This window comes from Aedes aegypti, chromosome 2 (genome assembly GCF_002204515.2).
Source record: "Aedes aegypti strain LVP_AGWG chromosome 2, AaegL5.0 Primary Assembly, whole genome shotgun sequence".
NCBI lineage: Eukaryota > Metazoa > Arthropoda > Insecta > Diptera > Culicidae > Aedes > Aedes aegypti.
Genome location: NC_035108.1, coordinates 46,846,548 through 46,872,990, shown reverse-complemented (window position 1 = coordinate 46,872,990; position 26,443 = coordinate 46,846,548). Strand labels below are relative to the sequence as shown.

The 26,443-nt window shown below is 34.1% G+C and overlaps 1 protein-coding gene across 1 annotated transcript in view; it reads right to left on the bottom strand.

The window, feature by feature from the left end:
• Positions 1 to 20,077, bottom strand: part of LOC5570525 (neurotrophin 1) — a 108,330-nt gene extending 88,253 nt beyond the window's left edge. The window contains exon 1 of the mRNA XM_001659134.2: positions 19,844 to 20,077. The gene's annotated coding sequence lies outside the window, so the exon portion shown is untranslated. The remainder of the gene's footprint in view (positions 1 to 19,843) is intronic.
• Between the last annotated feature and the right edge of the window lie 6,366 nt (positions 20,078 to 26,443).

Here is a 26,443-nt window from a genome sequence, read left to right as displayed (position 1 = left end):
TCACAAAATTGGCCATAACTCAAAAACGAAAAAAAAAAGTGCATTCCAAAAATTTCAGTGATTAAAGCTTATAAAATTACCTTCTCGAAAATATTTTTTTTTAAAATTTCCACGAGTTTGGGCATAGTTTTTCCGGCTTTTCTTTACAAATTTTCCCAACGGTGGAAAATTTTGTGGAAAACTTTTTCCAGTTCATATTTTTTTTGGATTTTTGAGAAAATTTGCTTAAATTTTCATAAAAAACTTTGTTTCTACGATGCTTCGCTCTTGAGTTATGATTTTTTAAAGTAAGTAGTTTCCGAAAAAATAGGCGACCCTGAATTTTTCTCAATTTTTTTTTATTCATATACCGTTTTGTCTCAAATTCCGAACAGACTCATATTCCGAACACTCGGTTTTTGTATGGCGATTTGGTTGAAATGTTTCGCTGAAATATATCATCAAATTACAAGGAAATGGCAGTCAATTGCAATTCTATTTCAGCGTCTCCAATATATTTTATACCGCGAAATTAGTGATGATTTTCTAGTTTAAGACCAAAAGAACAAGCTCAGATACATTTAATTGCGAAATTATTCAATTTAATATGATTTATTCGTGCTGTTCGGAATTTGAGTCAAGGTGTTCGGAATATGAGACAGAATGAACACAGTGTTCGGGATTTGAATCAAAATGTAGTTCTATACTTTTACTTAAAAACAATACTAAACAAGTTTAAATGAACTTTTTTATCGTTACACCCAACAACTAACAGTTAGACTTTGTGAACAAAATTAAATTTTCACGAATATCAGCTAATTTATGCCAACCAGATGCATTTGAAGTCACTGTTGGCCTTAAGTGTTCGGAATATGAGTCAAAACGGTATCCATGAGCCCTGTCTGTGGAAAAAGTTTCATGAAAATCTGAGACCCTTCGGCACAATTTGTACGATAGTAAAAAAAATCCCCTCTAGCTTTATTCACTAGCAGAAAACATAAAATAAGAATATCAGGAACATTGGTAGTCCAATTTCTTCGAAAAACGTGAATAGGAGCAGAACTCGTCCATTGTGATGGCCATGTTTAAGTTCAGCGATGTTTAGCCTTCACTTAAACCTTTTTTTTTTGACAAACCTACACAAAAAAATGTAACTCCAACATAATGTTTTACAAGTCATGAAAATCATAAATTCATGATATCACGACCTCAAATCGTGTTTCCACTACGCGGTTGAAATGGTTGATAACACTAAGGGGCGATCCATTAATTACGTAAGACAATTTTCTGGGTCTTTTGATCCCCCTCCCCGCATGGTAAGATTTTTTGTATGAAAATTAAAAACAAATTGTATGGCACGTAAGAAATCTTAGACAAGCAACCCTCCACCCATAAACCCTTACGTAATTAATGGACTACCCCTCATTACAACAAGACGAAGTGGTTGTATTGAAGTGGCTCTCGATCGGAAGGCTCTTCGTTCGAATTCTGCTCTGGCATATTTTATTTTTTTATTTTGTTGACCATAAAGAGTTACGCCAGTCACGAGTTCAGGTAGGGTAGAAGCGCCGGTTTTGGCCATACGCCAGTTGTAGCCATAGTGGATTACACATCGTTTTACATAGCCAATCAGCATGAAACCTTTTGTGTTTAGTAGACCACATTCATACGATAAAGCTAAATTTGTTTACTCATCCAAATTGATTCAAAACATAAGAAAAATAATTAATTTTCCTTATAATTTTAATCCCCATACACCTAATTTGGCCAGGGCACTCCTTATTTGGCCACTCTCATGAAAAATCAATGCGATTGGTCAATTTAGGAATCGAAGTTAAATCTCTGGCCGAAACTGAATCCATTGGCCTATATTGACCAACGGGATTTTCAAAGCAAAAAAAGGGTTTTAGCTCAGTTTTGATATTTTACACACATAATATGGATTGAAAGCTTGCATTTGACATATTTGTAGTGTGAAAACATCTACTCATTTCATTTTTATTGACATTTTCTCTTAGACTGGCCAAAACCGGTGCTTTTACCCTATTCAATTAATTATCAGCAACAAAACATAACGCATATGATGCGTTACGGCAATCTGACTCATGATCTCATGAGTTCAAATCAAGGTGTATTTTTATAAGCTAAAACACACTAGAATCATGATATCATGAGCAGTGGTTGAATTCTAAAAAAAATGAGAATACCTCTCACTAATCGCTCTCTGTAACAATCATGATTCGCTGCACATCATGAGAGTCTGTCTATCGTATACTTCTACAGCTATAACTAGGGTAACCAATAATTTTGGACCTCTATATATTTTGGACCCCCTGGGGCCTTTTCCTGCAAATTTCCCAGTTTAAATCAAAAGACCAACTCAATTCGCATGTCATTTAGAAAGATAGGACTATTCCGCACTTGCATCAATCGTTCGTACATAGGAAATGTGTTTATTTTATCTGAAATTAATTAAATTTAATCGGTTCATCCATGCAACCGTTACAACACGTTACACACATAAATTGAAACCGTCAAAAAAATTTCAAATGTAAACAATTTTTTTTTTTTTTCAAATTTCTGAACTAAAAGCGTAAAATTTCTTCGGTTTTCGATTGTCAATCGATTGATTAGACTATGGGCAAGCATATCATACAACCAGTGTCGTGGACTTTGTCGCCAAAATATAAAAAAAAACACCGGTGGTCCAAAATATATACTTTGAGGGTCCAAAATGTATTGGTGTGTCCAAAATAATGAATAACAGTGCTTCACAATTCAATTATTTTCGACGTTTTTTGGATCCTACATGACCGTATGGGCATTTTTATCTAGTAGAGGAAGTTTTTCTCTACATTTTGGCATGTTCTTTGACTTGGTTACGCTGTGCAATTAATTCATTGGAACAAAAAACTAAAATCACTTCCTTAGGGGGTCCAAAATACGACCGTTACCCTATATCGGGGGATAACAGTATATGACAAAACCTATCTAAACAAGTTCCAAGGGGCACAATTGCTTTATGTTTTAGAATGATCGGGGATTGTTTATCATGCTAGGGTTTCGTTCTACTTCGTCGTAAGCACTATTATTCGTCGTATAAAACTTAAAATGTTCCACTACGGCAGATATTCCTACTTACCTGCAACATAGATTCATTTTCCAAGTGTAATTTTATGAAAGCTATTATGGTTTGTACACTTGTACACCAATAGTAGTTTACGGAACAAGTTGCAGAATGATGATTTTTACAGCACGAGTCGTAAATTTATCCTACGAGGCTCGCCGAGTAGGATAATTACGACCAGAACTGTAAACATCGAGTTCTGTAACGAGTTACGTATCTCTTAAACTGGCAGATTTAGAGCTTTTTTACAACGGTGACATAGGGTGGTCCGAACAAAACTGGTTTGCTGGCTCTAGAGTTTTCAATTCAAATATCTCATCAAAGTAGTCTATGAAACACTTTAAGAGCATTAAAAAATGCGTAAGTAAAGAAGTTCGCTATCTCTTTCCGTTTGGGAGTTATTGTTGTTTTGTTCACAAAAACATGCCTACTTTGATTGTGAATATCTCTGATTGGGGCAAACATAAAAGATATCTTCTGACGGCATTCAAAAGACAAAATAAAATTAAATATTATATCACAAAATTACAGATGTGTTATTTTTGTAACTCAATGAAATGTCCTGAAAAACAAAAGGTTTTTAGCAGAAAAACTCCAATAACTTTTGAACTAAAATAGATATAATCAAAACTTTCGCATGAAATTTTACGTTTTGTTAACTTCTAAAAGTCGTTCATAAACTACTTTGACAATCAGAGATATTCACAATCAAAGTAGGCATGTTTTTGTGAGAAAAAACAACAATAACTGCCAAACAAAAGAAGATAACTAGCTTCTTTGCTCACCAAATTATGCATTTTTTTAAAGCTCTAAAAGTGTTTCATAGACTACTTTGCTGAGATATTTGAATTGAAAACGCTAGAGCCAGGAAACCCGTTTTGTGTGAACCACCAAATGTCACCGTAGGAAAAACGCCCTAAATCGTCCAATTTAAGAGATATAAAAAAAACTTTTTTGGCAAAGTTGCTTGAAATTTAATGGTCTACAACTTTGTTGAAGTATGTATAATATAATTTCTACAAATAAGAAAGTTTGTTGCACGATTTCTATGAAAATATGGTCCTCCCTAATTTTCAATAACACCAAACAAAGGGCTGAACTAATACAAACAACTTTGTAGAAGACCGTTTTCGTCTAATGTTTCATTCTAAATGTTTTACAGTATTTGTAACTCTAGTTTTGAATGTACACATATCATACAAAGCTCTCCTTTTTCTATCACTCTTTCAAAAAAAAGAGTAAACAACAAGACGAGTAGGAGTGAAAATATCATACAAAATCGGAACACTGCAGTGTTCTATATTGTATAGAAGTTTATTTTTAAAGTTGTATAGTTGTACAGTTGTTATTGTATAGTTTTATTAACTTTTCTACGATCTTAAAAAAGCTTAACGAATTCCAATTATTCAGTAGATTTGAGAACATTTATAAAATTTAAAAATTGTAGCATTGCAGTATGTTTACTCTAAATGCATATGAGATTATGTCAATAAGCGAAGTCGATAAAAACGGCACACCACGATGGGCTGGTCATATTGTGTAAGTAGGTAGAAATAATGCCAAATTTTAAACATCAATACCCGGACACTTAAGCATGCACAAATGTTTGCACCCCGTTTAAAATGAGTATTCTTCGTAATTTATTGAAGTTGATATTTGATAGTCGAATGAATAGTTTTAGACCAGATCTTAGTCAGATGATGAATTTTCTGATAAAATTGAGATTCATCCATTGAAATAGCTAAAACAATGTAGATCGTCTGTCTTCAAATCCGGACACCTGCAGCAAGTAATGCCTATAAATCCGGACACATTTGAATCGAAATCCGGACAGCTACATTTTAACATGAAATTATGAAAATCAATCACATGAAAGTTTTGAAATCGACTGAATTTAACACATTTTCAATAGCTTGTGGAATGCATATTTGCTGTAATAGTTTAAACATTGAAATGTAATAAAAGATTGAATTTGGTTACCTGGACTGAAATTGCAACTATTAGTGATTTGTTCAATTTTACTACACTTAACGATGCATTGAATTGTTGTTAACACTCATTTGGCAGCGTCCATTTATTACGTAACACTATAATTGGAAATTTTTGAACCCCACCCCCTCCGTAACGCTTTTTATATGATAATTTTAATTTTTGTATGAGCCGTAACGGTTTAGCATACTCCCCCCTCCCCCTAGAGCGTTACTGAATTTGTGGATGCCACCTTTGGCATGTTTTGGTGAAAACTAATATTTTGTCTAGATTTTATTGAAAAAAATATTCAAACACCATCAAAATATAGTATTTTACTTCAATGTCCGGATTTAAGACCATCCAGACCATTTAAGACCATGTGAACATTAAACAGATATATACTGCATATTTCTAGAACGTTGGTGCCACTCAACTTTAAAGTGATAGCTTCGTGAACTATTATTTTGTAAACATTACTTCAAAAGCAAAATTTTGATACATTATATTTCACTGGACGTTGTGAGTGTGCTCTTCGATGCAAAACCACATTAACCACGAAGAAAAGTCATTCTACTGAACTTTATTGTTTTCGTTATTTTACTATTTTGGCAATGGTAACTAGATTACAAATGAATGTACAATGTTTAGTTATGTTAATACTAGAAGGTTCAATCTAAAATCAACGTTTTAATATTCAGCTTAACCTTCAATTGATAAATATCACCATAGTGTCAGAATATTGGTACCGTTCGGATTTTTTCTCATCACGGTATATAAAAATAAGGTGAAAAATACAAAAATCTACTTTTTTCAAATTTTTGCCGATGAAAGATTTTTTTTATATGTCGCAAGCTTGTTTTGACTACCAAGGCTAACTTTTAGTGAAAAATGCAAGTTCGTGCCAGTTCGATAATGTGTGAGTTGTAACACATAATGTTCTAGAAATATCCCTTTTATTGAGAATTCTAGTATTTTCTCAAAAATGTACATTATGGAAGACCTAGGCTCAGTCAGGAGTCCATATATTAATTTCATTCTCATACTCATAATTTCAGCCACAAACAAAAACCAGCTTTATAGCATTTACTAGTGCTGAAAAATTTCAATGGATAGAAAATGAGTGGCAGCGTTTTATATGATATATACCCAGCAAATTTCAGCCTAAATCTGGAATCATTTACGAATTCAAAATTAATAATGCATGAAACTAAACCGTCTATTTCGAACACTTAAGGATTTCGTTGATTTTAAATGCAACGTATTGATATGAAACAGTTATTATTTTTGAAGTATTCAATTTCTTTGCATGATTTAACTGCAAACTATTCAGCACTCTAAGTAATGATTATTCATCTTTTACGATTATTTTTAATCAAAATCATGTAACCTAATTTTTCTTCCAATGCCACATACTGTGCTAATTCTGTCTTATACATCGAACACCTTGGATGAAGTTGTAAACAGTATGAAAATGACGTAATCATAAACTTTCGCCAAAAAATCAACCAAGCAGGTTTTACTGACTACAAACTAAAGAATCATTACGAGTTGCAGTGTCTAAAATAGCTTTAGAAACATCCAAGTTGTGTTTAAACTGATTGCTATTTTCCAACATATTTCAGTGAATTATTTCAACAAAATCACCCTACAAAATTCGAGTGTTCGGAATTTGAGACGAAACTATAACCTATTTGAAACTTTTTCACAATAGTTGTTCACGCAAAAAGTTGCAGAATGATGATTTTTACAACACGGCGAGGCTTGCCGAGTTGAATAATTATCACGAGTTCTGTAATAATCGAGTTCTGCAACGAGTTGCGTACAACATTTTTAGCAATTTTGTAGAAGACCACTTGAGGGTACTAGAAACCATATCGGAATGCATTTAAATCAGAATCTGTTTCAACGAGCAAGATGAAGTGCGAAGCATAAGAAGAGGACCAAAAACTTCTGAAAAAAGTGTATTATGGTGTATAAAACTTGGCCACCGAAGGAGCGAATTAAGTACTAGAACAATTACCTAGTTCAAAGTTCATACAACGTCTTTATTTTATTTTTGTCATGCATATTATATAAGGTAGATTCTCAATTTAAATAAGTTTGAATATCCAATCTCACTTATCTTCCTCACCATTCATATAATAAAAATATTGTCCTGTGAAATTTTCAGCTTCGTAGGTGGTGATTTAAAGGTGGCCCAAAGACGATGGAAATTACTATGGAGAAATTTCGAAAAATGTTTCAAACTCGTTTGTACTGAAATGTAAGTACAAACTCATAATTCCATAGTGAAAACTCATTCTTCAACCAATAGTAAAGAATTTTGCTGAAGAGAGCAATTCGATCCTACGGATCGGAGAAGAGGTATTCATGGGCTTGTTTGCTAATATTAAGCTTCATATGTCTTGCAAACATCTACAAAAAACCCAAACAAAATTAGATCAAAAGTGACTTGTTTCTTCAGCAACATTCTTCATTAATGGTTGAATAATGAGTTTTAACTATGGGATGATAAGTTTGTACTTCATTACAAGACTAACGTATTTAAAACTTTTTTCAAAATGTCTCCATAATAATTTCCATATAAACCTACATCGTATCTTTAAATCACACCTAGGTAGCTGAAAAATTTCACAGAACACTAGTTTTATGGTAAGGATGGTAAGAAACATATGGGAGATTGGATTTTCAAACATTTTCAAATTTGGAATCGCTCTAGTCATGAATGGTATGAAAGTTTTTTAACTCAAAATGGGTCCATTGCACGCTTCTGACAATCCAAACGATAAATATCACTAAAATATTGATCAAATTCAGCAAATATCACTAACATATTTTCCATTAAGATAGATAACGTTATCGAACATATGCTTTTGGGAAAGAGTAGAGATGGTTCGATGTAAATTAATGAATGTTTGCATTTATAAATCACCAAAACAGTTGCAACAAATCAATCATAACTAGCAGACGCGTTTCGGGAAATGCCCTTCCAGCTTAGAGTTAATAATCAATTGTTGCTGCTGTTTCCTAATGCAATAAATAGCCAAATGATTTCCAGCGCCAGATGCAATGTGCAGCTACTTTCAATCGAAATCACCGCTTCCACAATTTTACCGCATCAACAAGCTTTCTTTCGATCGATTAAGCCAATAAAAACGTATCCAATCTCTCCACAGTATGCAGAAGAAAGCAGCGTTCCACTGCATCGATGAATCCGGCGAAGAGAATCGAATTGGTACACAAATCAAACAATGCGAATTCGGAAACGATTGATACCGATTCTCGAAACCACCTTGCCTCGGGACCCATACACGAAGCCAGCGAACAAATAGCACACATCACCGTTTTGTACCCCGACACGAATAAATCGCAGCAGTGAAGAAGCTCTGTTTCCTCCATTTCGAGATGTTTCAACGATCCCGAAAGCGAACATCCACTCACTCCCTCGTTTCTCCGCGAGCACAACAACGCCAATTGACACATTTTCACGACCGAACGAACCACTTCAAACAATAATATGAACAGCACCAAAATGGAAAATGCTGGGAGTCTTCCCCTCGGCATAGTTTCTTCGGCACTCGAGGGTAGCTTTTCGGAAAATCTCACGCCCATTAATTCCGACACTGAACATGACGGAAAACGACCTCTAGTCTTTTGCGTTCATCGTCGTCACTCTTGTTCCTACACGGTTGTTTTATGGGAATTCTTCTTTGACACTTTTTTTTCTCAAACTTGTTGGGTTACAAAACGTGGAATGCCAAAAAGTCGAAAGCACAAAACATCGAAGGGTAAAAACGTCGAAAGGAGACAATTGGAACATAATGATATTTTTTAAAGAATTATTCTCTTCTGAGAGTGTAAATAACACAGTGGAACTTTTTTATCAATAACCAAAATATCGCTATTCACTTAATTGAAGATTGCTGAATCCAATGCCAATTTCAAAAATATTATAGGACGTCTAGTAGAATGAAAGTTTTTGACCATATAAGCAGATGAAAATGCGTTTTATAACGCTTTTAGTCAACTTGCATATAAGTTTATCAGCTTGTATTACGGTTTATTTGCCTAACTTACTACAGAATACGAACTTAATGAATCTGAGAATAGTTATCAACAAAGTGCATGAAACTTTTGAAAGTTAACATTTGATGCATAAGAAAGGCATTGTATCCTGCCATATAAAAGAATCGAATTTCAGATAAGTTTTAATACATCTATTTTTACGATTATCAATTTAGGTTACTAATCATTTACATTGCGACTAATGCTTTGTGACATTACATAGTTGAAGCACTTTCTCCCCTATGCAACTTAACCTAGAGCTGTCAAGAAAAATGAGTTACATTCAAGCAAATATTTCGATAAACATAAAAATATCGAAATTAAGTCACAAACTGATTGACAATTGGGTCCTAAATTTTTTAATGAAATCTTGTTTTTATTTAATAACACGAAAAAGCATGTTACTGTATCAACTTTAGCAATTTTTCCCGCTCAAATAATGGCTATATCATGTTTAAACTTTAATTTAAAAATTTGGTCCATAAATGAACCTTGACACTTTTTATCATGTTTGACGTTCGCTGAGTCGACAAAAACACCACAGGGGTTTTAGTTCGACCACTGGGGTTGTTCCTATCTGACATTTCGTAAGTGACACGGAAAACAAAATACACCCAAAATTTGAGTTTAAGCCAAAGGATGTGACAAAATCTAAATAAATGTTTTTTGGGCTTAAACCAACGGAGAACATTAGAAAATTGAGTAAACATGTGTTTTTGGCCTAAACTTAAGCGGTTGGCACTAAAATTGGGACAGGTCTTTAGGACCCTATTCACATGTGTATAACACCTTAAAGTTAAATTTTGAATACCATGTGTTATAGTCACACTTCCATTACAAAATTACGTAAGATATCCGGTTAACTAATGTGTAACAAAAGAGTCACTCGATTGAATACCCCATTTGAATACGGTCTTCGACACAGTTGTAGCTAATGAACGTATATAACAGTATCAGCGTAGCTCTAACCCTCAAGAGCACATGGGCAAAAACTATGACCGATTGAATGAAATGCTTCCTTTTTCATGCAAACTTTGAAGGGCTTGTGCAGTCTCAGTGTTCATCCAAATGAGCTGAAATTTTGGAAGGACATTCAGAATTTGATCAAAAATCAAATGAGCGATATGGAGCAAAACCAATTTTTTTAACCACTCTCAATATATCATATTTGAACATCAGATATTATGTTTTATGAATTTGAAGATGAATTGACGATTTAAAATTTAAATCTTTAAAAAGCAGCCAAGAAAAACTAATAGCAAAATACAAAAAATCTTCACTAAGTTGAATACAAAATTATACCACTGCAGTTAAGAAAAACAGTTAAACTTTAAATTTAGGTATGATTGTTGTAATGAAGTTCTACCTAAACCATACTGGTCTTTGATTTTTAATTCATAACTATTTGATATTTCACGAGCGCGTTAATTTATTGCAAGGAAAATGATTGATTCCACCGTAATTACAAAACCACAAGTTAACCAAAGTGGCCAGTAAGCACAATAATGCAGCATTATTGCACCTTATGATGATTCAAAAAGTTTGAGAATCCAATCCCCCATATCTGTCTTACCATAAAAAAAATGTTCTGTATTTTTTCAGCTTGCTAGGAGATGATTTAAAGGTGGCGCAAAAACGATTTAGGTATTTAGGTACATATTATATAAATAACTATGAAGATTTTTGGAAAATGTTCTAAGCACATTAGGGGATGTCCATAAACCACGTGGACATTTATGGGGGGATGGTCATTCAAATTTTAAAATTTTTGTGTGGATAAAAAACACGAGGGGAGGGGGAGGGGTCTGGTATCTCTTAAAAATTACCACGTAGTTAATGGACAGCCCCTTAGTACTAGAAATTAATGAATAATTTTTCACTATGGGATGATAAGTTTGTTCTTAGTTGCCAGTATCAACGAGTCTGAAACATTTTTCAAAATTTCTTGGTAGTAAATTACATATAAACATGTATCGTATTAGGCTACCTTAAAAACATCACCGAATAAGCTGAAAATTTCACAGGACACTATTTTTATGGTAAGGGTGGTAAGGAAGATATGCGAGATTGGATGTTCAAAAATGTTTCAATTTTGAATTGCCCTTATGCACCTAAAGGGTAGTAATTTGATACTTGGCAGTCTTACAGTATGGCCCATAAACAATGCGAAAACCTTCATATCATGTGAAAATGAAAAATAAACAAAACTGTGTTTCATAATCTGTATTGTTTAATCAGTTTATACTCTGTTCTTTGCTTTGGATATAATTTTTATCTGTAACATTCTCCTTACTAGAGGTAAATTGGGAGCATACCTTCAAATTTTAGTGTGCAGTCATCGAGTTCAATATTTTTGTGATTAAAGCTTTCTAAAAGCTTCATATGAGAATTACAAGCGGCACTGTTTTGGTAAAACCTATGAACCTTTGCTGGTCTAAGTTGTAGCTTACCAAAGTAACAACTTCTTCCTTAAAAAACTCTTATGGACCTCTATCTATATTGTAATAGACTGCAATAAAAAATATAGGAACATCAAATTAAAAAAAACAGAAATAATACCTCTATTCTCTGATACTAATCAAACTATTTTTTTCAACTGTTAAGGGTCAATTTCGTGCTTCTTCTTACTTTTAGAGAATCAATTTTGTTTTTGCTTCAGTACATTATTTAGGTTAGTATAAAAATATAACAAAAATTATCTTACTATTAGAAAAAACTTTCACTAAAGAGAACAATAAAAATAATGCTAGTGTATGCCAAATTCACGTTCAAACAATGTTTGCACTTTTTTATGGGCCAAACTGTTCTTACGCATATAAGGCCATTATAATTCCAGCAAAGGCGATTTTGGAATCAGATTTTTCCGTGTTTTTTAATGTTTTTTTTATATGCGTCTCGAGCTTGCTACACCAGTAATGTTGGATTGTGGGAATCCTGCTGCCTTACTCCTTCAGTCACAGAAGATGGATTTTTTTGTGGAGAAAAGAGACTAATTTACATAAACCATCATTTTTCTCCGTTATAAAATCTGCGATTGCGGTATATTTTGCTGTCTCTTACCACTACATGTAAGCTTGTGGTATATATGAATGCGAATATAGATCCAACATAATGCTTATCAAGTGCATGTATGCATCAGGCTGAGTAGAATGAATAATGTAGTGATATGGTTTCTAAACGGTGGAAGTGCTGGTATTAGGCGTGTCAGCATTCGTAATGCTTTTATAATGCACATATACATTTATGATGCTGATATAGCGCTTATTGAGCTTATGGTTACTAAGAAAGTTTGAGAAGTGCATGTGCAAAAATATACATTCAAAAACCATATACGGCATTTGCTGATATTCAATTCCAAAATAGTAGTCAGGTTTTAAAATTGTCAGAACGAAACATTTAGTTTAACACTGTATCTCTTATTTTGTGACAAAAAAACATTCCTAATTGATTGACTATTATTATATTAGTCGCATGTAACCATTTTATTAAATGCTGAAATATTATTCACAAAATGCTCGTAATTTTAGTGCCGTATCAGGTATGCAGTTACATGTGATAGAAGATTTTGAAAATTGTGTGTGCCTCTTCAGAAAGTGAGTTATAGCTAGAAATTTTGTACCGCAACAAACAAAAATATTTTGGAATTATTTATTCGTTTTAAAAGCATTTCCTCACTGAAAATTGCTTGCAGTATCTCTTCCAATATTAATTTCATAGAACAAGAATTTGTACATATCCCGCCATTTTCATTCATCATACGTACTTGATACATTCTCGTGACACACTAACTTCATTAAATATTCGTGAAATCCACGGTTGATTTATTGATGAGTGTTTTCGTATTTTTGCGCTTGTTGCCCACACTGTTTTCGACTTGCACCCCTTTGAGGTGAATATTTTTTGGATACACTCCTTTATATATTTTTGTTAAACGCCACGTTTCGCTGAAATTTTCTTCAATATTTTATCATAAAATAACTGAACTTTAATTAACTCATTAAGTCTACTGCTGTACTTCACTGTATGTGATAAAATAGACATTGTCTGTTTTTCAAACAAAAAAATCATGTTTGTAGGCATAGTTCTTGACTTCTAATGCTCCGATTTATTTAAAAATGTTCACCGCAGCTCAAAAATAACATGAATTGTACTATATTGATTGCAAATACAAGAACTTATTTTATTTGAAATCACCCATTTTGCAAAAATATCCATAATTCGACCTAACGTTTTTATTAGGGCTTATCTGCTATGATCAATTCTCTCTATCATTGCTCTTTTTGCATTATCAAAAGAATTGGTTCAGATTTATTTGCACTGTACGATAAAGCATCAATATTTCTTGCTTCAGTTACAAGAATCATTTCAAAAGCTAACAATTCGACAAACTTATTAACGGAAGAAAGCGTCATCATAGATAAGCCCAGATGAAGAATCAATGTCGAATTAAATTTGGGAATATTTTGAAAACAATAAATTTTATTAAAAATATTATTCTAAAAACTGTTTTTTTACCAAATGTGGCGTTTTTTTTCTAAATTTTATCATTTATAGGATTACTACAGTTTGTTTATGGCAAACTAAGAATTTTCAACTATGCAAATTTAAAGTGTATTTCAAGCTGCAAAGAAAATTTCAGAGAACCAAGCCTCCGAACTTGACCATTTTTTGTGAAAATTGCGAATGCGTACTTTATCAAGTCCATTACTATGAATATGTGATTTTGAACAAAGATGGTTAGAAGGAAAAAGATAACCGACTCCCGTCTTTTTAATGCGACATGAAAAGCGCCGCTCTGGAAATTCACGCACAAAAAAAGTTACACAGCTAACACGGGGTTGTTCGATATTAACAATCAGCTCTGAATGCCATACAATTAAGAATTAGAAGAATAAATCAGCACAGGAGAATTTGTTTAAGATTTTTTTTTTAAATAACACAAATTTCGTGTTGGTTCATAAGAGCCTGATTTTGTGTAAGTAGTTCTCAATTCTGTGTGACTTTTATTAAACGTGTTTGTTTTGATTTCTTCCTTTTAAATCGTGGTTTTTTAATTGCACGATGATTCAATGTAACAACAATGTAACCGAAAATCATGTTTACGCGCTTTTCACTCAACAGATGGCATTAGTGTTACTTGAACAGCGTGTCGTCGGTAAAATATATGGCAAAATAAAGAGTCGTTCATATTTTTCCTTTAAACCATTTTTGTTTTGAAGTATATATTGCTCTCACAAGTATCATAACGGCGTATCTTCACTGATCCATTTGTCCTTATCAATTTTCTGTTTGGCAAAAACTTGAATAGGCTTTGATGTTTTCGATTGTTATAATAATTATTATAAGAAATATTATAATAATAATTGTTGCAATAGTCCTTCCTCAACCTGCATTATCGACCCTAACGAAAATCGTTTGAATTTTGCCTTAGATTCCAAAGAGTTTTCTCCTTAAATAACAAAATTCAACAATTATTAATAGGATTTACTTTTACACGGGTAGAAATCAGAATCCAAAAACAAGATTATGACTCATGATATCATGATTCCAGTGTGTTTTCGTCTTATGAAAATACACCATGATTTGGACTCATGATATCATGAGTCAGAATGCCGTAACGCAACACACGCATTAGGTTTTTGTAGCTGATTGCTCGGAATCATGATTCAAATGCCAAAAATGCTGAGTCGCGCATCCGTTTATGATCGACAAAATAAAAAAAAAGTTTAAAATAGCATTTATTGAGATTCGAGCCAAGAACCTTCCGATTGTAAGGCACGTACTCTACCACTCAACCACTTCGTCATCTTGAATTAAGAGAAGAAGCAAAGTGTGCCGCTTAGTGTTTTCACACTGGATGTTACGCTTATGAGGAATCATGATTATGACTCCAGGAACCATGATTTGTGATCCTGATATTATGACCTAACCAATTTATGAATTTCATGATTTGTAAATCATGGTGAGGGGATCAGATTTTTATCCGTGTACTTTTACTGTAGTAGCAAGTAAAAACAGTATTTAATTCTCTTTCATTCAGGAGAACTCCAATTTAATGGAGGTTCAAATCCGAAGGCACTCAGATATATCTCCAATATATTTTGAGTGGAGTGATTTACGTCTTTGGCAACAACAAGTTTCATCGTAGCCATCTGATTTTTGCTGGTCGAATTTATTAAAAAGCTTGTAACTCAGAAACGGTTTAAAAACATGCAACCAAAATAGCAGAACGGGAAGTGTCGAAAAATCGCTCCATGAAAAAACAAATCCTAATGTTTTCTACAAAAACAAATTTTATTTTGCCAAATTAGACACTAATTTTTGTTTCACTTTCAAATTTTAATGACTTTCGTGTGTCAAAGTTTTGTCTATTATGTTTTTCCATTGTGCTACTTTTCCCTGAATATCGTTTGCCCGAATGTCATTTCCCCGAACGTTAGCTATCCGAGTGACCGTTTTTCTCGAATGCCATTTCCTGAAAGACCAGTTTCCCCAAAAAAAAGATGCAGTTCTAAAACGTGCAAGAGTTGTCTTCAGTGGCAGGGTGATGAACTAGAAGGAACAATAAGTAATCAAAGGAATGAGACGTTTAATAAATTTTTCTTTTTTTTTCTTTTTATGATGACCGAGCAGAAATCAGAAAAAAAAATTTAAGATTCAAGGCGTGCTATGATAACGAATGTACCGTTTTGACTCATATTCCGAACACTTAAGGCCAACAGTGACTTCAAATGCATCTGATTGGCAAAAATTTCCTGATATTTGTGTAAATTTTAATTTCTTCGCAGAGCCTAACTGTTAGCTGTTGGGTGTACCAATAATAATGTTGATTTAATTTGTTTTAGTATTGTTTTTACGTAAATGTTTGAAACAACATTTTGATTCAAATGCCGAACACTGTGTTTATTCTGTCTCATATTCCGAACAGCACGAATAAATCCGAATCAAATGAAGAATTTTGCAAATAAATCAATCTGAGCTTATTCTACTGGTCTCAAACTCAAGAGTCATCACTACTCCCTCGGTGAAAATTACATTGGAAACGTTGAAATTTAAGTGCAATTGACTGCCATTTCCTTGTTATTTGATGACATATTTCAGCGAAACATTTCAACCGAATCGCCATACAAAAACCGAGTGTTCGGAATATGAGTATGTTCGGAATTTGAGACAAAACGGTACAAGATAACAATATAAATAAATATGTATTGCAATTTTACATAAGGTAGAATATTCAGTATTGGTATGTTCCAATTTGCAACTTATTTGATAATGCATACAAAATGAACAACTTTGGTAAGGTAGATCTCATCTTTTTATAGAACGATATTGAAATTTTCACAGCACGTCAGACTTGAATTTTATCTAATATTTTTGAGCGGTTCGACTCAACTAAAATTTTCGACGAAAAATTATAAATGATTTACCGTTTTGACTCATATTCCGAACACTTAAGGCCAACAGTGACTTCAAATGCATCCGATTGCCATATCGTAACTGATATTTGTGAAAATTTTAATTCCTTCGCAATGTCTAACTGTTAGCTGTTGGGTTTGCTGATAAAATTGTTAATTTAAACTTGTTTAGTATTATTTTTTCTTAAAAGTATGTAACAACATTTTGATTCAAATGCCGAACACTATGTTCATTCTGTCCCATATTCCGAACACCTTGATTCAAATTCCGAACAGCACGAATAAATCGTATTCAAATGCATAATTTCGCAAATAAATTCATCTGAGCTAGTTCTACTGGCCTTAAGCTAGAGAACTATCACTACTCCCAAGGTACAAAATAGATTGGAAAACTTAAAATTGAATTGCAATTGACTGCCATTTTGTGGTGATTCGATGATATATTTCAGCGAAACATTTCAACCAATTCGCCATACAAAAACCGAGTGTTCGGAATGTGAGTCTGTTCGGAATTTGAGACAAAACGGTATTACGCATTGCAAGTAAAAAATTGATTCCTGGAAAATTAACCCACATCAAAAAGGAAATTTTCCAAGCGAAAAATCAAAGACAGCTATTTTCGTTACTAGGTTGTTGATTGTATGTTTTGATTGATGACATTGTGCAACAAATCTTGATTATGATCGTTACTCATACACATGAGCACTGAAACATTAAATTTTATATTTTACATAAGATATGTCATGTTCACCCAACTACACAAACAGCTGCTGTGGATCGCACTTATTCTGTTTGGGAAGGTTTGGAATAAGTATTATTCAGCCATCTGTATAGGCTTGACACCTAATAAGGTCAGCTGTTCACAGATATAAACATAGACAATATAATCAAAGTACTACGAAGTTATAAAGAAGTAGTTTTTCGAACCGTGCCGTGCCGTTCTTGTCATATTTAAAAAATGATCAATCAAAGCTTAGATGGTAAAAGTATAAAAAAATAATCAAAGAAACATTATTAACTTTTTAAGCCTAATACCATGGTTGATTGTAGGGTGCATTTAACTTGACGTAAAACTGTAAGTACTCGTAACTGTAAAATTTTCAAGGCAAAACAATCAAAATACATTTAACTTCATCAATTTGGCATATTAATGCAAGAAGACCACTACAAATGGATGAAATGTACAACAATAATAGATACAACAACCCATAACGCTGGTAGATCACCTATTCGTAGTACGTATGAGGTAAAGATCTACCAATAACCGTAGTCCTAACTGCACACTCCCAAAAAATCATGTGATTTTACGTCTTTTCGACGCACATAAAATAAGCGATTTGAATGGCGTAAAGTTGTGTCACATTTGAAATACCATAGCGTCTGATTCGTGAAATGCCGATCATAGTTCCACCGTTTTCTTGTCCTTTAACATGTAAAATTACACTTTTTGTTCATCACATCTTCAAGGACACGTTTTTGTGTCGTTCCATCACTTACATAATGTGTTATTCAGTCATAAGCAGAATTACGTCCACAGTCATTTTCATTATTTCTAATAGTGTAGTAATCTAAGGAACATTTATTAGTCCTTGTAACAATTAAAACCTTATTCATAGTGACAAGTGTTGGTTTTACATGAACTTGAGACAAGGAAATAAATTTGAGTCAAATTAAACATTTTGTATTTAAATATTCTATTTATTCAGTTATCTACACTCTTAAAAATAATGAAAATCACTCCGGACGTACCGTTTTGTCTCAAATTCCGAACAGACTCATATTCCGAACACTCGGTTTTTGTATGGCGATTTGGTTGAAATGTTTCGCTGAAATATGTCAACAAATTACAAGGAAATGACAGTCGATTGCGATTCAATTTTAACGTCTCCAATATATTTTATACCGCAGGAGTAGCCATGATGCTCTTGTTAGAGACCAGTAGAACATGGTCAGATAAATTTATTTGCGAAATTATTCATTTGAATACGATTTATGCGTGCTGTTCGGAATTTGAATCAAGGTGTTCGGAATATGAGACAAAAATAACACAGTGTTCGGCATTTGAATCAAAAAGTTGTTCCATACTTTTACTTAAAAACAATACTAAACAAGTTTAAATAAACAATTTTATCGACTCACCCAACAATTAACAGTTAGACTTTGCGGAAAAATTGAAATTTTCACAAAAAACAGCTAATTTGTGTCATTCAGATGCATTTGAAGTCACTGTTGATCTTAAGTGTTCGGAATATGAGTCAAAACATAATGACTGAATGACACACAGTCTTCGAAAAATCCCTTTCCAAGAGCTGATGAGATTTAAAATCATCAGAGCAAGATTTTTTTGGTGCGCATGTTTTGTTCAAATCCTGGCTCGTTTCTTTTATGTGCATCCAAAAGACGTAAAATCGCATGATATTTTCGGAGTGTGTAGTTTGGGGCGCGCCAGTGAAGAGTTTACTCACCACACTCTTCGGAGGGTATACATAGCGGAACCTTTCAATTACAATCCTTTCCTGCGATCAATTTAGGAATACAACTGCAATAAAACCGGATACTATATCACTTGTCAATATTGACACAGTTACACGTCCAAAATTGTGTGGTGTTTGAACATTTCTGAGAGCGACAACAAATTCAGCAACCCTAAATTTACTAGAGATACATGATTCAACCTTCGATTTGATCTTTCTTAGGGGGCCTTCCTTAGCCGAGTGGTTAGAGTCCGCGGCTACAAAGCAAATCCATGCTGAAGGTGTCTGGGTTCGATTCCCGGTCGGTCCAGGATCTTTTCGTAATGGAAATTTCCTTGACTTCCCTGGGCATAGAGTATAATCGTACCTGCCACACGATATACGAATGCGAAAATGGAACACTACGCTGAGAAGCAGGCTCTGTCCCAGTGAGGACGTTAATGCAAGAAGAAGAAGAAGACATGATTCGACCCTTGAGACATGCAAAAATGTTATTTAATGTTACGCTGTGTAATTCACTTTGTGTCAAACGTTATTTATGGTATACTTAATCCAACAAAATATGAGAAAAGAAATCTGGAAAACAATTCCAATTCGCTGTTGAAAATTGACTGCTTTCGACGCATTGTTCCTTTCGACGTTTTGGCATTCGACGTTTCGTCTTTTGATAATTTGTTCCTAGACCCTTTAAGGTTGGGGAGTTTTTTCACAGTCACTTTGCTTTTGCACCGAATTCCGGACATAAAACAACCCAATTCTTCCAATTACACTATCCATCCCATCTCAAAAACTGCACTTCATCAATGTAGCACCTTTTTTCACCCTTCAGCTTCAATCACTTTGCACCCAAGTTTCCTCGCTTGCACACGCGTACAAGTCTCCCGAACTGTTTGTTGCACTCGAAAAAACGAAACCAATCGGAAAGAAAACGGCACAATTCGTCGCGACCAAGTTTCTGTTTTTCGTTTCTTCGCCGAACGGATAGAAAAGCGTTTCGCCTGCGGTTCCGATCGAGTCTCGTTAGTGACTGACGGCGGCGGCGGAGATCCACCTTTGGGGGAGGCCACGGTCAGCCAGTAGATCCCCAAAACGGTTGGTAACGAGCGGCGCGCACCCGTTGACGAACTTTCAACGGATCGGATCGGAGAAAGCATCCGGATTGGAATTGTACAGGGTGTCCGCAAATTATCCGAACAGCAAAATATTGGAAAGATGATCTCACATTGAAAACAATGAAAAATCAATGTCCATGTATCTTTTATAATACATCTATATGTTAACACAAAATACAACTTTAAAATTTTTTGAAATGATTGCTTGTTACTGAGATAGGCAAATTCAAATTTTTTGGAGACGTTTTTCCTGAGGGTCGCTAGTCATACTGGGGATGTGTTATCCCTAAAACCTAACAGAGATGAATCCAAATGTCCTATTATTATTTGAAGTAATCTACAGGTTAGTGACTTCAAGTTAGACTGGAAATAGAAAATTGTACGGTTCAAATCCAGTGAGTTCTATGGACATTTCTCTTCCGTCATAAACCTCGGAAAACAGCTCCCTTTAAGACACCTCAATACATTTGGGTTGATTTTGCAATTATTTGAAATCGGAAATGTGTCAAACTTATTTCTTAAGAACATAATAAGCCAATGTTTAAAACCATGCAAGAATATTGAATTTATTATGCTTGATTGTATAGAGCCAGGTCTTCAAAGTTTGTACGGATAATTTGCGGACACCCTGTATGATCGTACGCACGAGAGTAACAGAGAGACTAGCGCGCGTGAGTGAAGCTCTCATTGAGAATGAGTGCTTGCAGCGAGTTCCACTACTAACGGCAAGATTTCCATTTGTGGACCACCTGGTGGCTTTGTTGCTTGAGAAAGAGGAAGCTTTCAATTGCAGTAGACTGTCCGGATGCACTTCGGAAAGGAAATTGAAGTTCAAAACAACTTGCTCGTTTGAGACGATATGTACGACATGGGATAGATTGTAGCTACGTGACCGTGAAAGAGTGCAAGAATGCTGTTGGGTGAGGTACTGATAAATGGTGATAAACTGGAAGTGACGCTGCATCAAAAATAATTGATTGGCAATATTTCTGTATTGCGTTTTAAACGATGATCAACAAAATTACTAGCAGGACCAGTGCACAGTGCACAGTGCACAGTGGGACGGATTGGGGTTTTAGGAGGAAAGATGGAACTCACGCCTTCAATTGTGATTTTACATAAAAATGATGTTCTACAAAGTTGTTTCTATTATAAAAAAATTTTTTTGGTCGGAACGAAAATTAGGGTGGCCCTTTGTAAAAAAAGATAACCATCAAAACTTTTTTATTTTAAGGACTATTGAAATAGTTTGTTCTACAAAGTTGAAGATCGGAAAATTTTAAGCTGATTTGACAAAAAAAGTTTTTTCCTAGCTCAAAAATTGACCGTTTTAAAGCATTTTTCGCTATTGATGTAGGGTGGCCCTTCAAAAATAGGTTTTTGTGTGTTTTTTTAGATTTCTCAGCAAAGTTGTCTTCCCTTCATCTTTAGAGCCGATTGAGACGCATGTTTTGAGGTCTGTACAATTTTGTAGGTGATAGTTATAAACATTTTTCATATAAAACAAACGTCAAAAGAGTTCAGCAATAAAAATAAGGAGAAAAGTCTTTTGAAAATAAATTCTAAATTTACCACACGGTTGAATTTCCCGGCATGGCTCCTCCCAAACATCCAAGTACCGTAATTCGGGGTGTAGTTGATCAGCGGGGAGAAGTTGATCATTCCTGTACCCACATGGATATACTGTTATAAGAGTTATGACCCGATTTCAATTATCACAATTTCTGAGTTGTGGCATTACCTGATAGCTACTCTTGATGTTCATAAATTCGGTTTGGCATTCAGGGTAATTATTTCATGGAAAAACGGATTTTTTAAGAAATGTTTGATGAACTGTTGAAGGGTTCTTCTCCAAACAATCGACTATTTCCACGACTATACAAAGCTACAGTTTTAATAAACTGTTTCATACATTCCAAATATGTTCTGTGTACCCAGTTTTGAATTTGTATTGAGGATACAAATTCTTTTTTTAGAGAAAAAATGATCTTTTTGCAAGAGGGTTGCTAATTTCAACGAAAATTGCCTACCTTTAGGCGTTTAATGTGGTGTAATCTGTAATCCACAACTTTCAATTAAAAAAATAACCGATTTATCAATAAGTTGTAAGATTTTTGAGTCTTGATTCAGATTCAGAGACCCAAAATTTAGTGAATAGCATATTTCTTTATTTTAGGAAACCTATCGCAGTAATTGATCAACTTCACCCCGGAATCAAAAACACCACTTTTTGATATCTAAAAAATATTTCCGTTATTATGATAATAATTCGTCAAAATTTCGTTTGTATAATTCGTTAAACATTCAACCAGTACAGGTTTAAAAAATATTTAGATGATAATACATGCATCCCGCTTGGAATTATAGCACAGAATCGCTCAAAAGTGATCAACTTCCCCCCAGTTTACGGTACTTCTGTTTTGGGATTTGTCAGGCTTTTTGGGAAACATTCTGATTGGAAGTTACGAATGCTTAATTGCTGCAAATCCGTTTACAAGTAATTTGTCCACCGTAGGAGATATATCGTATCTGAAACGGTATATTACTAAAGTACGATTCCTGATTATGACGCTGACTTTCAAGCCTAGATTAAGGAGAATAACTAAATCCATTATTTGATCATGTTTAGATGTTTTGACTAATTAAGGCTATAATTTAGAGATAGTTAATTTGAGAGTTCTTTTAAAAATCTGTTAAGCAAACAGATCCACCGAAGAATAATACGATTTTTATTCACATTTTCAAGCTATCGTCGTGTCAACACATTTTTTTTCTTTTTTTCCCAGCTAAACCAACATATAGAAAATGTTTTTTTTTTTGTTATTAAGAAGTCTTTAAATTTTCATCAGAAAAAATTGTATCAATATTCTTTTTTTTGGCATTGCGTCCCCGCTGGAACAGATCATACTTCTCAGGTTATTGTTGTTAAGAGCACTTCCACAGTTTTTAACTGAGAGCTTTCTTTGCCATTTTCGTCATGTTGCATTCGTGTATCGTATGTATTAGTATCGATGATACTTTATGTCCAAGGAAGTAAATTAAATTTTCATTACGAAAACACTCTTGTATCTATTTGTTTCCATTAGCTTTATCTTTTATTTTTGCTTTTCCATTAGCTCGAAAAGTGATGGGAAGACAGTTTTGCTGAGAAACATGAAATAATAAAAATAAAACACAACAATCAATTTTTGATGGGCCACCCTACATCAATAGCGAAAAATGCTCTAAAACGGTCAATTTTTGAGCTAGGAAAAAACTTTTTTTGTCAAATCAGCTTAAAATTTTCCGATCTTCAACTTTGTAGAACAAAGTATTTCAATATTCCTTAAAATAAAAAAAGTTTTGATGGTTATCTTTTTTTTACAAAGGGCCACCCTAATTTTCGTTCCGACCAAAAAAATTTTTTTATAATAGAAACAACTTTGTAGAACATCATTTTTACGTAAAATCACAATTGAAGGTGTGAGTTCCATCTTTCCTCCTAAAACCCCAATCCGTCCCACTGTGCAGTGGTCCAGGAATCAGTTTTACGCGGAAAGATGCATTTTGAGCTTTAGAATGAAAGATTAGACGAAAACGGTCTTCTACAAAGTTGTTTGTTTTAGTAAAGCCCTTTGTTTGGTGTTATTGAAAACTAGGGTGGTCCACGTTTTCATAGAAATGGTGTAACTAACATTCTTATTTGGTCGGGGTTCTGCTAAACCGCACCAAGTGCCATTTTTTCCCATATTGAGTTTTTTGCACCAGAGGACTCAAATAATCATAACCTTTCTACCATAAAAATTTCAAGTAATTTGAACAGTCCCTCGTAATATTAGATCACAAATTTCCTTTGGAAGGACATGTAAAACTGAAATTTAGTTCAGCCAGAGCGAACCATACACCAACGCACGTCATGAGAGGGAATTCATTTCTCAGATATGGTCGGGGTTCTGCTAAACCGCACCAAGTGCCAAAAGTATTATTTTGAGATATTTAAGTTTAAAGTTCACTCATCTGCAAGTAAATCGCAAATGTCTCTTTTGAAAATTTCATCGTTCACGAATGACTAACAGGGTCCAATAAGCAACTCAAGATAGAATATTCAAAAAAATCATCAAATATTTTCCATTTAATTAGATTTGATTTCAAATCAAGAGGTACTCAGTTCACTCTGGCTGAACAAAAATTGAAGAAAATGGTTTTCAGTTCGGTATGGCTGAATGTGTTTCATGATTCATAAGAACAAAGAAAAAAAAGGGTTCATATCATCGCCATACATGTTGGAATGCTTGTCACAAATGTTTATGCTCTATGAACGGAAAAGATTTGTAATTTTCCATAGAACTGGCCACAATGTAGTGGTATGAATTGGTACAAGCTAATTCGTATTCTAAAGTATTCTACCGACTTTCTCTTGATGGATTATCTATTTCAACAGAAGAGTTCAATAAACACAGTCCCTCACGCATTCAAATATTTGAAAAAGATAATAATGATGTAGTTAAAGAATGTGGCGATCGAAGAAAACCATGAATTTGATCTGCCAGAGCGCACCAAGTTACTCCCATTTAGCACACTTTGGCTGAACAAGTTCACGATTATTTATGTGAAGTGCATACCAGGAATGGCATGCATTTCATCATTCCCGTTGTACATGAAACTGCTTGTGCTTTATTGTTCAAAAATAGTCATAAAAGCTGAAAGTTGATTGATTTTATATGACTCTTTGTTAGGGACAACGTAAAAAATATTTATCGGGATTCGAACTCGTGTCCTTCGAGTGGTGATTAGGCGTGCTGCCTCTCGGTCATTTTGAACTGTTGAATTCAGAGCGAATAACTCGAAACAAACTGTGCGCGATCTGATCAAGGAGGCATGATGCTGAAAACAGGAGAAAAAGTCATTTTCTGAACAGCTAAAGCGCACCAAGTGCTTTCAAATAATTCAGACAACATCAAATTCAAATGTCTTGTTATTTCATCACGGTTCCTGCATGGACCCATCGACATATTATATATAAAGCGAAGGCAAGCGTTTAGCGAATGTTGATATCTTTTTTCATATAAAAACACGATTTTTATATAAATTGTACTTAGTGCGGTGTGGCTGAACAAAATTGGAATGATATTAGATCAGCACCACCGAAACAATACTGTATTTTACAAAGCCGTTAACTTACATGACATACTAAAATCCGTTGGTGTTGTTACTGTATGTTGTCCGGAATGGCCACTTAGCAATATTTGAGGAAGAATTAAAAAAAAATGCCGTCTTTAATCAGAATCCTAAATTACCTCCAATGACAAGCTAAGGTTTATGGTTCGCTCTGGTTGGATACAATTTCAGTTTTATATATCCTGCTAGAGAAATATTTTCAATTTACTCAACGAGGGATGGTTCAAATTATTCGATATCTTAAATGTAGATAGGTTATGATAATCTGAATCCTCTAGTGTAAATAACTCATTTTTGAAAAAATTGGCGTTTGGTGCGGTTTAGCAGAACCCCGACCATATAAAACTAGATTTTTCAATTTTTTTTCAATTCAATTCAATTTCCTTTCAATTTATCCATTCCAAGCAACTCATGGAAACAGAAGCCAGTAAAATTAGACAGCAATTGACTAATTACAATTTAATATTGTTTTGGCGGCATTGATCTATTTTTTTTGAAATTTTATCCAGCCAAACCGCACTAAGTACTGTTTATCTGAAAATCACATTTCGACATGAAGTGAAGACATTGACATGCAATAAATAGTTTGCTTGTTTTATAGTATGTTAATCAAACAACACAGAAGCCGAAATGAAATAACGAACTATTTTAAATTGACGCTGTGTGAACAACTGAGGTGGACTTGGTGCGCTTTAGTTGTTTTGAAAATTGCATTATCGCCATCAAACCCTATCAGACAGAGTGCACATAACTTGTTTCAAGTTTATCAAAATTCATACAAGAAGTGAAGATAACCTAATGGTAGCTCACTAGATTACCACTCAGAAGGCACGAGTTCGAATCCCGATGAAACTTTTTTTCTGTTGTTCTATTATGGTAACGGAAATCAAACAACTCTTTTAGATTATGTGGTTGTTTTTCTATTGCAGTTAAACATCAGCAGGTTAATGTACAGCTGAAATGATGGTCATTCCTGATGAACACTTCAAGCATTAAACTGTGAACTTGATCAGCAGAAGTTCATCAAATGAGAGCAACTTGGTGCGCTTTGGCAGAGCAAATTCATGGTTTTCTTCGATTAAAATCTATGTATGGACACGTGTGGACCTTGATTCAATACAAACGAATCCTTCCCAATCATAG